This window comes from Cynocephalus volans, chromosome 11 (assembly GCF_027409185.1).
Source record: "Cynocephalus volans isolate mCynVol1 chromosome 11, mCynVol1.pri, whole genome shotgun sequence".
Taxonomy (NCBI): Eukaryota; Metazoa; Chordata; class Mammalia; order Dermoptera; family Cynocephalidae; genus Cynocephalus; species Cynocephalus volans.
In genome coordinates this window covers 86,980,890-86,996,862 of record NC_084470.1, presented here as the reverse complement: position 1 = coordinate 86,996,862, position 15,973 = coordinate 86,980,890, and the positions used below count along the sequence as shown (strand labels likewise).

Sequence of the window (15,973 nt, the reverse complement as noted above, 5' to 3'; positions counted from 1 at the left end):
GTCTCTAGCCTCGCAGAGGGTGCTGGGAGTGTGCGTCCCGCGGCCGCAGCGCCTCATGGGAATTGTAGTTTTGTTTTTTTTTCCCCTCTCGCCTCCTCACAAGTAGCCTGTGGGGACGTCTGGTCCCTCAGCTTTCCTTGACTTTTTTTGGTCTGGCTCCCTCTTTAATTTGATTGGAGCCAGATGCACAACGGATACTTACAAAACCATGTAAGGTACGGACAAAACTTTGGGAACATGAAATGAAATGTTTAACTTGTCGTGGTAGCATCAGGGAGGGGGCTTTAGAGGGCTTAGTAGACGTTTGCTGGAGTGGAAGGAGGGGCGCTTTCTGGGCTGCGGGGGGAGATGCACACCACGGTTTGTAAAGATCTGGAACTTGCGTGGCAGTTGGATGACATGTGGTAGGGTTTCTGGGGCACGGCAAAGAATTTGTGGTGGCAATCCCACTACCCGATGGAGATGGTTGGTCCCTATCGGCTTTCCCTCCCCTCCATCTCCTTAACCCCCCCGCCCCCCCAAAACAAAACAACCCGCCCTGGCAGAAGATTCTCCCAGCCTGAATCCAGTGGAATATTTCAACCTCTCCGAAGCTCTCTGGTTGATTGTACTGCTGCTTGTTTTGGAAACTCTCTCCCCATGCAGCTTCTGTGGCCCCACTGTCCTGAATGCTGTTCTGTCTTGCGGATCTTTCCTTCCTGGTATCCTTTTGTTGTTCTGCCTGACTCTCTGAAATGTGGGTGTCACTCAGCGTTCTGCTCTTGGCCCTTTTCTTTTCTCACCTTCCCTGGGCTTCCTTGGTAATAACACCCACTCACGTGGCTTCAACCGTAAGGGATTAGGTCGCCCGTCTCCAAGCCGGACGTTTCTCCATGATTCCAATTATGTGTATCCAGCTAATTATTGGGTGTTTCTACTTTCTCTTCCCTGTAGGTCTCTCAAGACCTGAATTCACAAATCTTTAAAATAAACTGGAAGAACGTTGGTGATACACAGTGCCACCAAAGCAACAAACAAAAGGGTTTCCCTATATTACTTCTCTTTAGACTCCCATAGCTGAGTACTTCATGGCCAACTCTTATGGATTCTACATTCATGACATTTTCGTTTTCGTTCCTTCTTACTTAGTCTCAGGTTCTTATCTTACTTGGACTACTGAAGTCATTTTCTTAAAGTGTATCATTCTTCATACCCAGAATCACCCTTCCTGCTGCTGCTGAAATGATCATTTGAAGACTTGTGTTCAGTACATTCTGCTGCTTAAAACTGTTTGCTCCATTTTCTGTCAGTTAAATGTCTGCCTTCTCTATTCTGACTTATAAGGCCCTTGACGATCCAGACCCTACCTAATATTTCTTTGGTCTCTGTTGCTGCTCCTCTGTTTTAAACTTCTTGTTCTATTGACGTTTCTTCAACAAGCCATGCTACTTGGGTCTCTGGGCCTCTTGGGCCTCACATTATTATATCTCCATTGCCATTACTACATACTGTTTTTCTACTCAGCTCATATGTCCTCTTCTCTGATCTTTGCTGACCTTGTTTCCTATAGCATTGGTTACTTTGCATTTTTACATTTGCATCTCTACATTGGTTCTCTCACTTTAGAAGCCATTTCTCATAGTCTCTGCAACTCTTTAATATATGCACAGGCAAAACCCTCTTATTGAACTCATAAAAATTATATATATATGTATTGGGGGGAGGGTGGGCAGGAAGAGGGAGAGAGAGAGAGAAACATTTTGTTTTAAATGATTATGGCATATTTATTTGCTAGTCTTTTCATATAGGGCCAAGAGTTGGGGTGTGTGTGTGTGTGTGTGTGTGTGTGTGTGTGTGTGTGTGTGTGTGTGTGTGTGTGTGTGTTGAGTAGAGTTCCATGTCAAGCTTATTCTGAGTTCTAGTTTTGGTGTCTTTAGAATGAGACAGAAACTAGAAGACAGTGAAGCAATCTGAGATAATCTGTTTTTCCCCCCAGTCTTTTATGCTTTCCTCACCTATACCCACTTCGATGGCAAAACATTTTTTATGACTTTTTTTTCTTTTCGGAATGTTCTTTGTTTTCCTAGAGCAGAGAAACTCTTTGCACTCATAGTTCATCATCATATCCTCACATAGTTATAACAACAGTTATACCTGGAATTAATAGATTTAGGAACAGACACTAAGATCAGGCTTATAAATGTGGGCATCTCTGAGCAGATAATGAAGTCACTTAATTTTGCACTGAAGTACACATCTGATATAAAAACTGTTTTTTGAGAGAAAGTTTAGAGGGGAAGATAGGGAGTTGACCCAATATAGAAAAGAACCAAAATGAAATGGTTAGGGGCACAGGATCTGGAATCAGACATGCCTAAATTCATATTCCTACTTTGCCAGTTTCTGACTGTGGGCAACGGTAGCTATCATTTATTGAGTTAGTATGTGCCAGACACTGTTTAAGCACTTTACATATACTAATTCATTTAATTTCCATAAAAGGGTACTTGAAAACCCACCTACGTTTTAGTAAAAGGCAAAAGATTTATATACTCTGAAGAGAAACCAGAGTATTCCATCCATGTTTTAGTTTCAACTAAATGTTCTGACTCACAGTATTGTCATTGGCCGCACTTGGCATTAGATTCACTCAGAAGGTTATAGGACAGGAGCACAGCTTTCCAACAGAGAAGCTTCAGATGTTCCTCTTGTGTGGGAATAGTTCTTGGAGTTCACACAGCAGGTCTGCCTGGGAGTTTTCTTCTTTGTTCTCCCAAAGGGTGGCTCAAATGCAAGGGGAGACATCCTCATTGTTTTTTTAGAGGAACTTATTTTTTATTTGAAACTCACTGACTGCACATATTTATGGAGTACAGAGTTATATTTCAATACATGTATACACTGTGTGATAATCAAATCAGGGTAATTAGTATATTCATTATCACAAAATTTTGTCATTTCTTTGTGATGAGAACATTTGATCTCTCTTCTACCCATTTGAGAACATAGAATAAATTATTGTTGATTATAGATGCCTAGCACTACTGTGCACCAGCAAAACTTATTTTTCCTATCTAGTTGTAATTTTGTGCTCACTAACCAGGAGATCCTCATTAATAGGGTTGGGATCATTCTGAATTAGAAGTTTTATCCTATAGCAGCCATAGACTTTAGTTATTAGGGTTTTTTTTTTTTTTGGCAAAACAGAAAAATTAAGTAATTAATTAATTTCATTTTAAATTAGGGCTGTCTTTAGGCCTGGCAGGATCTTAGACACTGTCATGATGACTCTTTCTCTCTCCATTTGTGGTTTCTACATTTCTTTGTGTTGGCTTCATTCACATAGGCTCCTTCTACAGGCAGAAAGATAACCATCAGCACTGAGCTTACATCCTCTTTTTTCAGCAACCCCAATGAAACAGTGGCTTCTCTCTCTCTCAGTAGTTCCATAAAGGGCCCAGGATGAATTTCACTGGACTGTATCTGGTCACATGTTTATCCTTGCACCAATTCCTGAGACTGGTGCAATGGATTATACTGATTGAATAGTCCTGGGCCATGTGCCCACCTCTGGAGCTGTCATTTAGACTATCACACCCAAACCACATGGCCCAGCAGTGGGGAGGGATGGTTTCTCAAAGGCAAATCAGGGTAGTGCTACCAGCAGAAGAAAATGAGGAGCCATAGACTTTAAGGTAGTCCACTAGTAAATATTTTATCAGATATAGTTGTGTACATGCTCTTCCTTAGAAGGGGAGATGGTCACTTATGTAATACAGTTTGCTAGAGACATAGACATAGAGACATGAGAAGGTTTAGGTAAAGAGCTATGGAACTTCAAAAGTGAGAAAGAATACTCCTAGCTGGGGAGATTAGGGAAAGCTTCATGGAGAAGAGGTGATTTGCCACAGGCCTGAAGGGTGGATAAGATTTAGGAAGATTAGGAAAGGGCATTCTAGGCAGAAGGAGCAGCAGGAGTAAAGGAATAAAGAGAAAGGTGTGTATAGGAAAGAGTAACTTCAGGCCGACTGTAGATAAGGTTCCTTTCATTTTTCAGGAATTATGAAAAATAAGGGAATTTTGCAGATATTCAGAGAACATGCTGTTCTTTTAAGAAAGTTTTGGAACACTGATTACATGCTGTGTTTAATAATTTGGGGAGTGTACTCATGAAGAAGACATGGTACAATCTAATAAATATGCACATACAGAAAATAACTATAAGAATGTTATGAAGAAGTGTGCGAGCTATGAGAAGAACCACACTCTTACATTCATAGACTATTATGCTATTTTTGTTTTTTTACTCTTTCTTGGTAGTACTGTCTGCCCTTTGGAAAAATGTGTCGAAGAATCTGTTTTTTTTTTCTGAACCTGTCAGTGATGGGGCTTTCAGAATATTTAGTTTATGTCAGCCCTTTAATTTGTTTTTAGGTTTGCTGGCAAAGGATCCAAAAGTATTTTATAGAGTGTGAGATTAAAATAATGAGAGGATGTTTGCGGGCTGATGTAAACAATCTTCAGAATGCCAAGCTGTCAGACTTTCATCTTTTCCAGGTCTAAAAATCAATCTTATTTTCTCTAGACACACACCTAATCTTCACTGACCAGGAGACTTGATCTTCAGAATTTGTTCTGAAACCCATTATAGCTAGATGGTGAAAAAAACGTATCCCTGTATATTAATGAGTTGCCCAAATAGACCGCTATAAATATGCCTTGGACATGAATATTACACTGATTATTCAAATTTCTTTTTAGCTTTTTCAGTGGCACAAGAAACTAATCTGATCAGTAATAAAGAAAAAATTAAAGAAAATCATGTAAAACAGTAAAACTCTAACATTCTATAGGTTCAGTTATCTTTGGCTAAATTATGAGGTATGAATATCTGACCTTTCCTTTTTTTTTTTTTTAAACAAAAATAGGCTTTAATTAGGGTGTTTTGCTTATTCTTTTTTAGCCAGGGTTTTTATGAAGTCCTGTATAGCTTTGTATTCAGAAGCCATTCTTTCATCAAAGTCTCACTAGCATTATCAGAACTTAAACTTCTGGGACGGAATTTATCACCAGTGATAAAAAGACTAAAATTAGCAGAAGATATATATTTGTTAGCAATGATGACATCATGAATAGTGTGGAACATCTTAGCCTTACAATAGAACTATCACTACTACGTCTTAAATAGGTATAGTATAGGCACTGGATCCTCTCATCAAATAAGAATGTGTAAATGAAATCATTTTGAAGAGAACAAAGCATAGCAGTTGATCCTTTTGGGGGTTTCTGTCCAAGTCAGTGCCTATTTCCCTTGTGAGAGTATGCCAACGCCCGTCCAACCCATTTCATGGGAGTGGGCTCACTGGCAGTCATGTTTATGTTGTGTAATGGTTAACCCCTAAGCCCTGGCCCAAGCTTTTGGCCTCTAGGTACACACCTGATTCAAGCTAGGCCAATTGGATTCTCTTGATGAAGAATTGAGACCAAATGACAGCTAAAACTGTATTTATAATTTTGGAGCTTAGAGGTAGCTTTATTCAGTATATGGATGGAGAAGAAGAGGAAAGTCAGTCTTCCAAGAGAAAAATAAAACAGATGAGTGACAAGGAGAGATAATTTCTTAGTTCCTGACAGCTGTCTATTTCTGGTTCCAGTCCAGATTCATATGACATACCTGTATGCTTATAACAAATTCTTCCTTTGGGTTTAGGTTAAGTGAGTGTGGTTTCTATCACTTTTACAATTTTGACCAGTACCAGTTAAGGTACTGTGCACATTTATGGTGACATTATTATCATTATTAGAAAGTGTGGGCTGGATAATTGGCTGCTATTTTCTGTACAGAAGTTAGATGATTTCTATGAATTTTTGTTCATTTTAAAAATTGGTAAGCTATGTTTTACCACTCTGCCTTTCTGATGTGTCTTCACTAAAGAACACATCCCCCAAATAATATGAATGGAAATTTACATCAAAAATATGTAAAATATATGAAATTTCTATGTAGTGGAAGGGATAATACAGTAATAGCTAATACTCTGTAGCTCATAATTTGTGCTCAGTATTGTTAAAAAAATAGCAGAAGTGTAAAGTAAATTGAAAAATTTCTTTTTAGTAGAAATTTTATGTCAAAGTGTATGGAATATGGATCATTTTGCAGTAAGAAAAAATATGGCAAAGTGACTAAAATAATTTGAGAATTGTCTTTCAAAATTATGACCCTGTGTTATTTATGCTTTCCAAAAGACAGTAGTTTTTGTGTTTAGACTGCTAGTAAATACGGTATCAGCAGAATAAAAAACTTGCATTTTGTCCTGTGTTTTTCTCATTGCATTATGGTTTGATGAAATCCATAATTTCTCTTGTTAATATGACAACAGAAAACAAAGATAAAATCACAACCAGAATATTATTAGTACTTTAGCTGTGAAGTAATCCAGGACTGATGTTTATAAAATAATATCTCATAATGTTATGCAATCAAATCAAAGAGAATTATGTATTTATTTAACCTGAAATATCACCAGCAAGGAATTAACTTAACTCATGAGAAACATATCAAATTTATTATCATGTATACTCAAATATTACCAAGGCTATGGGAACAGAGTTGTTCTGTTTGCAGTTTGACTTTGAAAAGCACAGCCTAGAGTTATGTTCACACATTTTCATTTTATGTATGCGAAGCTTACTACCTAGATGGATACCACCTATAAACAGAACTTTTTAAAAAAAATTACTAGATCTTTCTTCTCATCTATACTAACGCACACGGCCAGCCTCTTTTACTTTAGTTTTGGAAGCAAAGACATGCATCCTTTGGAATTTAGTACCGCAAATGTCCTGTTACAGAGAAATCTACCCAAAACATCTAAACCCAGATCTACAAGTGCCTATAGGATAATTTCACCAGATACCCCCAAGTATCATCTGAAATTGGAATTCTTCTTAGGGATCTTATTTTCAGCTTTTTATAATTCAAAACTCCTGCAACTTTCTAGACGCCTAGCAGTATTTTCACTCTGGTAGTTTCCCAGCTCCAGTTGTGGCATTTGGAAAAAGAATGGAAATGAAACCAAAGAAACAAAAAACCAAATGCAAAGAATTTTATTCAAGTGGCCAAGACTAACTTGGTTAAAGTATGCCTGGAAAAACTGTTGATGATCTATACTTATTTTTAGATATGTCAACCAGGAAAAATTTGGTGTGAAAAGAATTCTACAGAGGAAAAGGCCTTTTTCTTTTTCATTATCTCAGTAGGTGTTAATGTGTTAGAGTCAACGTTATTGGTATAATTAAGTTCAGTGTCTGACTACAGTGGCTGAAATCCCCACCATCACAGCTTTTGTGGAAGCATTGCTTTCTCCATATAATGTTCTTTTAGAACTCTAATATTCTTGAGTGAAAAAAAATGATAAGCACAGATATTCTTTATAATACTTTTTTCCCTCCTGACAAGGAGATATCTTGGGCAGCCTGAGAACTTAGAGGAATTGGTGAGGAGGAAGAAAAACTGCCAGACACACCAAATTAACATTTATTGAGCACTTACCTCATTCTCAAGTGCTGTCCAAAAATTTCTGTGATGATAAAAATATCCTGTATCTGTGCTGTCTAATTCAGTAACTGCAGCCACATGCGATTACTGAATAGCTGGAATATGGCCAGTATGACTGAAGCGAATTTAAAATTTTATTAATTTTAATTTAAATTTGATTCAAATAGCCACATATAACTAGTGGCTACTGTATTAGCACATTTCTAGACACTAAACACCACATATATTTTCAATTTAATCCTCACAACAATTACATGAAATAGGTGATATCATTACCTCCATTGCACAAGGGAACTGAAGTTCAGATAAAGTAATATTTGTATGTATCCCACATGTATGAGTGTTAGAGTGGGATTTGGGCCCAGGTCTGAAACTCTGCCTTTAAAGATAACATTTCTTACTGTTTATGTTGCTATGCCTTAGCCATATTCAGAAACTGCCTTTCTTCTGGCTGCTGTGGAGGAAGTCATGAATTTAAAAAATATATACAGTTTTTCTTATTTGAAAGTACTGTAATTTATGAAGCAAAGGGAATTATGTATCTTGAAAGACATTTTTCCTAAGGGCTGTGCACTTGGGATTTGACCCCTGCATAAGAAACTCCTTGAAGCTTCCCAGTGAGGAGTGTTAGCTGGTGAGTGAGAGGGGATGAGGGGCAGCGATGCGGAGGTTCTCCAAATTGTCCCTTGGGGATTTCTTCCTGGTCAGAAAACTCACCGCACCCTTCTTGCAGTAAAGAAACCCAATTTCTAGGCAATTAATTTTGTTTTTAAAAAATATTTAGCTGTTAATATAATAGAATGTAAATATTAAATAATATAATTATCTCTCTAACCATGCTATTTAACTTGTGCTCCACCCCACCACACGTGCAGATCATATTTATAGCCAGAGAAAAGTCACATACAGAAACAATCTGATTGGTTGCAGTTGGAATTTGTCTTAAGTGGTCATGTTTTGGCAGTTTTCAGCCTGTGATTGGCTGAGACTCTTCCACTTGTTATAAGATTGTACTTCCATGTTAGGTTACGATCTGTTTACATATCAAGTTGGATTACATTTCATTATATACAGAGAAACCTATAGGCCAAAGTTAAAATGTATGGAGGCAGCTTTAAGCCCAGCTTGTTTCAGGGTGTTCTCAGTTAAGACATACATGAAGTTCAAGCTGAGATAGCCTCTCAGCTCCATTTCAGGTGACTTAACCAAACCAATACTACTTTCTTTGTTAAAGTCCATCCCAAAAAAATACATTATCTTCTTATTTTTCAATGAATACATTCTAAAGAAAAAAGTTGCTATGACTTATAACTTATGACTGTTGAAAATATAATAGACAAAAATTGCTATTGGCTATTAAATTTTTCATTTTTTCAAATTATAATACAATGTTTATATAAAATATAGTTAACATAAAATACATAAATTATATTTATAAGACATTGTCTTCGGAAGTATAATTTAATAAAGATTAAATTTGAATAAAAGTCTCTTAAGACAAGCATTTCTTTTACTACTAATGAGAGAGAATTCTAACTTTTTGTGAGGAGAAAAAAAGTCCTGGATTTCTTGGTGTGTTCCAGAAGTCCAATATTCTTTAGATTGAGAGGAATCGACCATAAAGGAACTGACTGCTGTGGTGTCCAGCCCAGAGAGGGGCTCCCCTGGATCCACTGCCCTCAGTGACCTTCAGATGTACTTGAGACAGGTAAACACAGCCTGGCAGATCAGGAAGCCTGAGTGGAGGGGAGGGAACAACTCTGTCTTCGGACCCAGGCCCACTCCTGGGGAAGGACCATCAGGGCTTGGCTCTTGGCCTTCTGGCAGGTCTGGAAAAGCTCCTTGTGATGTGGCGATTCTCATAACCTCTTCTAGAGACTCCAGCATTTTTAGCATCTCTGCCATTACCCTTTCTTGTTTAAAGACTTGAGATCTCTCTTGCTTTAGTTCTTGAACCCGGGAAGTTAATTAATTCATCAGTATTGAGTGGGTGCTCTTTACCTTTCTGTTAGCATCTGTAAGGATGGGTATATTTAAAGACTCTTGCCTGGGATCCTCTAAAGATTACTCAGTCTCTGCACACTCCACTTTAGCAGCGCTAAGCTTTTTAATACATTGGCAATTCTCCTCAATCTGTGCAGTCAGAGTTTCTGAGAGCTTTTTAAATCTTACATAAAGTCGACTTCTAACAGACTGAACAACTTAACAAAAATAAGAGACCTACCAATGAGCTGAAGACAGGTGGAAGCACCAGTTTTCCTTCAGAGGCTGTGGAATTGTAGTTGTGGACTCAGGTCACTGGGCAGCAGCTCCACCACCACCTCACTCACCTTCCCAACGATAAGCCTAAAGCCAGGCTCCACAGAGGATGGCAGCTTCTTTATGACACTGCAGCCACCATAGGGCTCTGTTCAGTAACCCTGGATCCAGTAGCCACAACAAACCCCAGACAACATGCCAACATTCTACCTGGAACCCAACCAGCATCTGGCATCCTGGATTGGTCAGTTATGGGGTTTGTGGTGGCAGGATATTTGTAAATAAAAATATGCTTGTCTCCATTACTGTCTAGTTCTTTACCTCTTATCGTTCTTATATAAATACAAAATTAAAAGATAGTAAAATGTGTCAATCTTAAGTTTATGGCTTAACACATTTTTAGAATTTTATATCCCCTGCAGCATCCAATAGGCTTGTCATTATGAATTATGTCCATTAATACAGGAAGTACCCCCCCTTGTAACTTTTCAATCAGTGCCCACCCACACCACCATATACACCCTACCTTTCATTTGAATTAACATACATCAGTTTGGCCAGTTTTTCAAATACATGAAAATAAAATCAATCATGATGTATACTTTGATGACTGCCTTTTTGCTCAAAATAATATTTTATTTATCTGTCCATTTTTTGTGTGTGTGGCTAAGCAGTTTACTCTTTTTATGGCTAATTTGTATGAATACAGTCACAAAATATTAGTTTTCTTATTAATGGATATTTAGGTTGTTTTAAGTGTGGGCATTTAGGGATGAAGAGACTATGAACATTCATGCACATATCCTTTTTATAAACATGTATTTTTATTTTTCTTGAGTATCTGAGACTAGCAATGCCAGGTAATTATATACTGATTTTTTTAAAAACAGCTTTATTGAGGTATAATTTACATGTCCTAAAATACATGTCCATTTAAATAGACAGTTCTTTGATTGTTTTGGAAATGTACAGCATTTTGCCACTACCACCACTACCCAATTTTAGTACATTCTCATTCCCCCCAAAAGACCTAACTTTACTAGCTGAATTTGACATAGTCTGTTCCTCTCCTTCGTGAAATACTTCTATCATTTAGCTTCCAGTTTGCCACATTCTTCTGTATTTTCTTTTCTTTTCTTTCTTTTTTTACCTCTGACCTCATTAGCCTTTCTATCTCTGAGGCTGGTCTGCGTTTTTCTCCAGGACTTTGTTCTTGAACCACTGTTTTTCTTTAGCAACTCACCCCCTTGCTGACCTTGTCCAGTATCTTGGCTTTAAATACCACTGACACTGTCATGATGTTTACCTTTATTTATCCACATCAAACTTTATAATTCAGATTCACTCCCACCACAGCTGCGCCCATGCAATCTCCACGTGGGTGTCTCGTGCCAAAACCAAACTCTAGACTTCTCCCCCAAACCTTCTCCCCAAACCTGCTCTTGGTCTCCCCTTTTTCTGTAATAACAACTCCATCCTGACAGGTGTAGATGCCACAGCTTTGTAGTATTTCTTGACTTCCCCTCTTCTCTCTACATCTCCATCCCCTCAGCAAAGCCCCCATCCCTAGCTTCAGAATATGCCCACAACTGACCACTTCTTGTCTCCACCTTTTCTACCTGGTGAGAGCCATCATCACCTCTTCGCAGGATGACTGTAGTACCTCCTAACAATCACCTTCTCCTGCCCTCACCCCTGCAGTCTGTTCTCCATCCAGCACCAGAGTGACCAGTGAGGTCACTCCTTCGCTCAAACCACGACAGCTTTGCACTCAGAGTCCAAGCCACAATGTGCACATCCCCCATGAGGTCCTTCATGACATAACCCCTTGTGACCTCTGATTTAACCAGCTGCTGGGCACTTGCTCACTCCACTCCAGCCCTATAGGCCTCCTAGCTGCTCCTCTTATGTATGGAGGTGCTCCTGCCTCAGGGCTTTACATTTGCTGTTTCTTCTGCCTTGAATGCCTGCCCCTGACAACCACATGGTGGACTCTGTCCTCCTTTCAGGCCTCTGTTCAAATGTCACCTCGTCAAAGAGGTATTCCCAGATCCCTTGTAGAACAGGGATGACCCCATTAAGAACAGGGATGACCCCTCCACACATCACCACCCCCAACCACCTTCTTGCCTTATTTCTCTTTACAGCTTCATTAGCATTTGACATGCAAAGACCCATTGTTTGTGTATTGCCTCTCTTTTCTCACTGGATTGTAAACTGTATTAGGGCAGATATTCTTTTCTATTGTGTCCCTGCTGTATCTCCAATACCTGTTACCTAGTAGTCACACAAAGAATGTTTCTTGAAAGAATGACTAAATTACATGAGGACAAGTGTATTACACTTCCACTGCAATAACTCTGTGACTTGCTCCAAATCTGCATGTGGACCTACATGTTAGCCTTTTCCAGCCACTCCTTAGTCTTCTGATATCAAACTCATTTTCTTCTGGAACTCCCTGGGAAAAAATCTGTAGGCTTAGGAAGCTTTAACAGTAAATAGTAGAGAAAAAGCTAAGAAAATTATTGTTGTGTGGCCAATCACTCCTTATGCCCATGTTCTCCTACTCAGGAGAATCTTCATCTCTCAAACACTAGCCCCTATCTCTCCTCAACTTTACAGATGTTTCACTCAAATGTACACAGAGCAGGAACAAAATTATCGTGTTCCTCCAACCTTTCACCACATCTGATGATCAAGAGCCCAATTTCAGATGACTCTCACATATTACCCTTCCTACTGTGCATCTGTCATGGCATGTGATTGGGATACTGACCACTTCTAACTGCAGTATCAGAAGTCTCCCAATGACTTCCAAAATTATGTGGTATCTTCCTATGCCTTAATCATTCATTCATTCTTTCACACTTCATATTTCAGGCCTTCCCCCTTTTGAATCTTATAAATTCTCACATTCTTACTCACTTTCCACAAATTTGATCTACTCCTAATACACTGTTGCTTTAGGTAACCAGAAGAAATATTTTGGCTCATTGCCACTAAGGCTACAACATCCCTGCATTCTTAACCATTAGTGACTCACCTCCTATTTAAATTGAAAAGTTATTTGGTTTCTTTGGTTCAGTCTAATTATGTCATTTCCTTCCTGCTCTCTAGAGAGTATGCTATTATTAATTATAAATTTAATCCCCCTTAAAGGCAACCACCTCATCCTTCCCCCACTGAACCACTTTAACTCATTAAATCTCCTCATTATTGAAACAAAAACCTCCCCTTAACCAATTACCTGTAGTTCCTGCCACAAGTCTTTCCTCCCTCCCCACAATGAACCTGAAAACATTAGCACACATTTAATTAAAATCTCCTCACATCCTCCACACCTAAGACTTACCATTAATACCAATGGTCTTCATATTAATAAAACTTGAGTAGATCACAGTATCTCCCCATAATTAAATCTAATGAGTGTTTCTGTATTTTTATCTCACATGGAATAAAAGCAGAATTGGACTATGACCTCCTTTTGGGATTATTACTTTTCCTAAGCTTTTTTGGCATCTCAGGCTCCTGACTGCTTTTAAACTATCTGTTCACTCTTCCTAGTGTTCTTCCCAACGTCCTGCCTGCATGTGTTGTAGGCACCTAAAATAAAATTATCTCAAAGTGAATTTAGTAACTTCCGCTTACCCAATAAATATTCCTAGTCTCCAATCTTATGTAATGGCTCCACTAAATATCCAGGGATTAATCCTTAACATAGACTCTCAGAACTACATAAACAAAATCAAGCACTGCTGTTAATCAAGCACTGAACACTGTTGTTACTCTTTATGTCCACCCATATCCAAACATATATTTTCACCCCATACTCATTATGCTTCTGTTTTGGTTTAAATTGTCAGTTCAGAGATTCCTTCTTTAAACTTCTATGTAACTAATCATTCCCTCTCCTCCTTGTTGTTTTGAATAGAACTTTACTTCTTCAGGCCACTGATTTAACTTTTCACTATACATTTTTTTGTTTGTTTTCTATCGCCTGTGTCTCCTACTAGACTAATTGCAGAGCAGTCAATTGCAGAAATATATGGTGTTTCCCATTGGTTCTTACTCATGAACTATAAATCCACAGAAATTCCATAGTCACAGTCATCTAACCTGCCCTCATATGGCCTTCAGTTAGATTAAAAATTATCTTTAGATAAAAATGTATTGATAAAATAATAAAAGTTAGATCCTACTGGTAAAAATTTTGCCTTTTGCTCACCAAAATAAGATAAATGGATTTATTTCTGGACTCTCTATTCAGTTCCATTGCTATATTTCTATCTTTTATCTAGTGCCATGCTGTTTGATTATTGTAGTTTTGTAATATATTTTGAAACCAGGTAGTATAATGCCTCCAGCTTTGTTTTTTTGTTCAAGATTGCTTTGGCTATCTGGGGTCTTTCATGGTTTCATGCAAATTTTAGGATTCCTGTTTTAATTTTGAGAAAAATATAATTGAAACTTCTATAGGAATTGCATTGAAATGCCTTGGGAAATATGGAAACGTTTACAATATTAATTTCTCCAATCCATGAGCATTTTATATTTTTCCATTTATTTGTGTCTTTATCAGTTTGTTTCATCAATGTTTTATAGTTTCCAGTGTACACATTTTTTACTTCCTTAGTTAAATTTAGTTTTAAGTATTTTAATCTTTTTGAAGCTATTGCAAATGAAATTGTTTTCTTGATTAATTTTTTTGATAGTTGGTTATTAGTGTATAGAAATGCTACTTGCTATGGTCTGAATGTGTCCCCCCAAATTTATGTGTTGGAAACTTAAATCCCTGAATTTATACACTGATGGTATTTAAAGGTGGGACCTTTAGGAGGTAATTAGCATTAGATTAGGTCATCAAGGTGGGGCTCCCATGATGTAAGTGGAAGAGAGAAGAGAGACCTGAGCTGGCATTCTCTTGACGCCTCACCATGTGATGCCCTCTACCATGTTATGAAACAACATGAAGGCGTTCACCAGATGCTAGCACCATGCTCTTGAACTTCCCAGCTGAGAGTGCTTTCTTCCTCTTTGGCGTGCAGGTCCCAGAATGGTTGACGACTCTGGTGCTGCTGAGGCCGAGCAGGACAAAGAAACACAGGTCCACTCGCTGGAGAGGCTGCTTAGGTGACCGCTCCCGCCACCTCGGATTCGCATCCGGCCGTGGTGCAGGAGCTGAGCGACCCTTTGGTGTTCTACCTGGAGGCGTGGCTGGCAGATGCGATCTTTGCCCAGACCGAGCCCTAATTCCAGAAATGGAATGGATGAGCCAGGCCCTGCTGACGGTGGACATAACGAGCTCCAGGAACCTCGTGGAAGTCACCGTCTTCGGCCAGCCCAGGGTACAGAATCAGGTGAATAGCATGCTCCTGAGCCTGGCATCATGGCACGGAGAACATCGTGCCCAAGCTGAGAAGATGAAACGACTTGAGTTTTTGAAGTCCCGTGCATCAGATTCCCACACTCCTCAGCATCCTATTGCTTAAAACAGCATGATTATTGTTAGGAGCATTACAAGAACAGTCCTGCTTCTGCTACTAGAGCTAAAAATAAGCAAGTATTCTTAAGTCTCTGCATTCTTTTTTCTGGTGTCCTGATGAATAATGGTTTGTTTTGTTGCAAATGTGAGTTTGTAGAGCTATTCTAATGAAGTAATGGATTATTTGTCCAATGACAAAGATCTTTGCTCACTTAAAGCAAGTGTATAAAAGAAAAAAAAATTGAACAGAAGCAAAAAACATAAAATAGAAAAAATAACAGATCAACAAATTTGACAAAGACCTAGCTAGATTTACTAAAAGGAAAAAAAAAAGAAAAAAACCACAAAAATTATAACCACAAATAAAATGGGGGCATTACTACCAACATTACCAAAATAATGACACTTCTCAGTGAGAAGCTGAGAAAAGTCTCAAGGAGTTTTCCTCTCACGTAATTAAGCTGGGGTCTCCACGATCAGTATCTTCAGTCACAAATAATTTCCTTTCATTAGGCAATGTGCACCAACTTTTTGTTACGATAGTTGAAAAAACCCAGAAAGTCACACTTTGAGTTACTGGGGTGGCCACATGATATCAATGAGAGAGAAAGCATCATGAGAAGGTAAATAGATTCTCCTCTAAAGTGATAAATAACAAAATGTGCTTGAGTTAGAGACAGAGCAAAAAAGGCAGA

General features: G+C 38.4%; 1 pseudogene; it reads left to right on the top strand.

Annotated features, from left to right (window-relative positions):
• Nucleotides 1-104: 104 nt before the first annotated feature.
• Nucleotides 105-15,298, top strand: LOC134390011 (oocyte-expressed protein homolog; annotated as a pseudogene).
• The last annotated feature ends 675 nt before the right edge of the window (nt 15,299-15,973 follow it).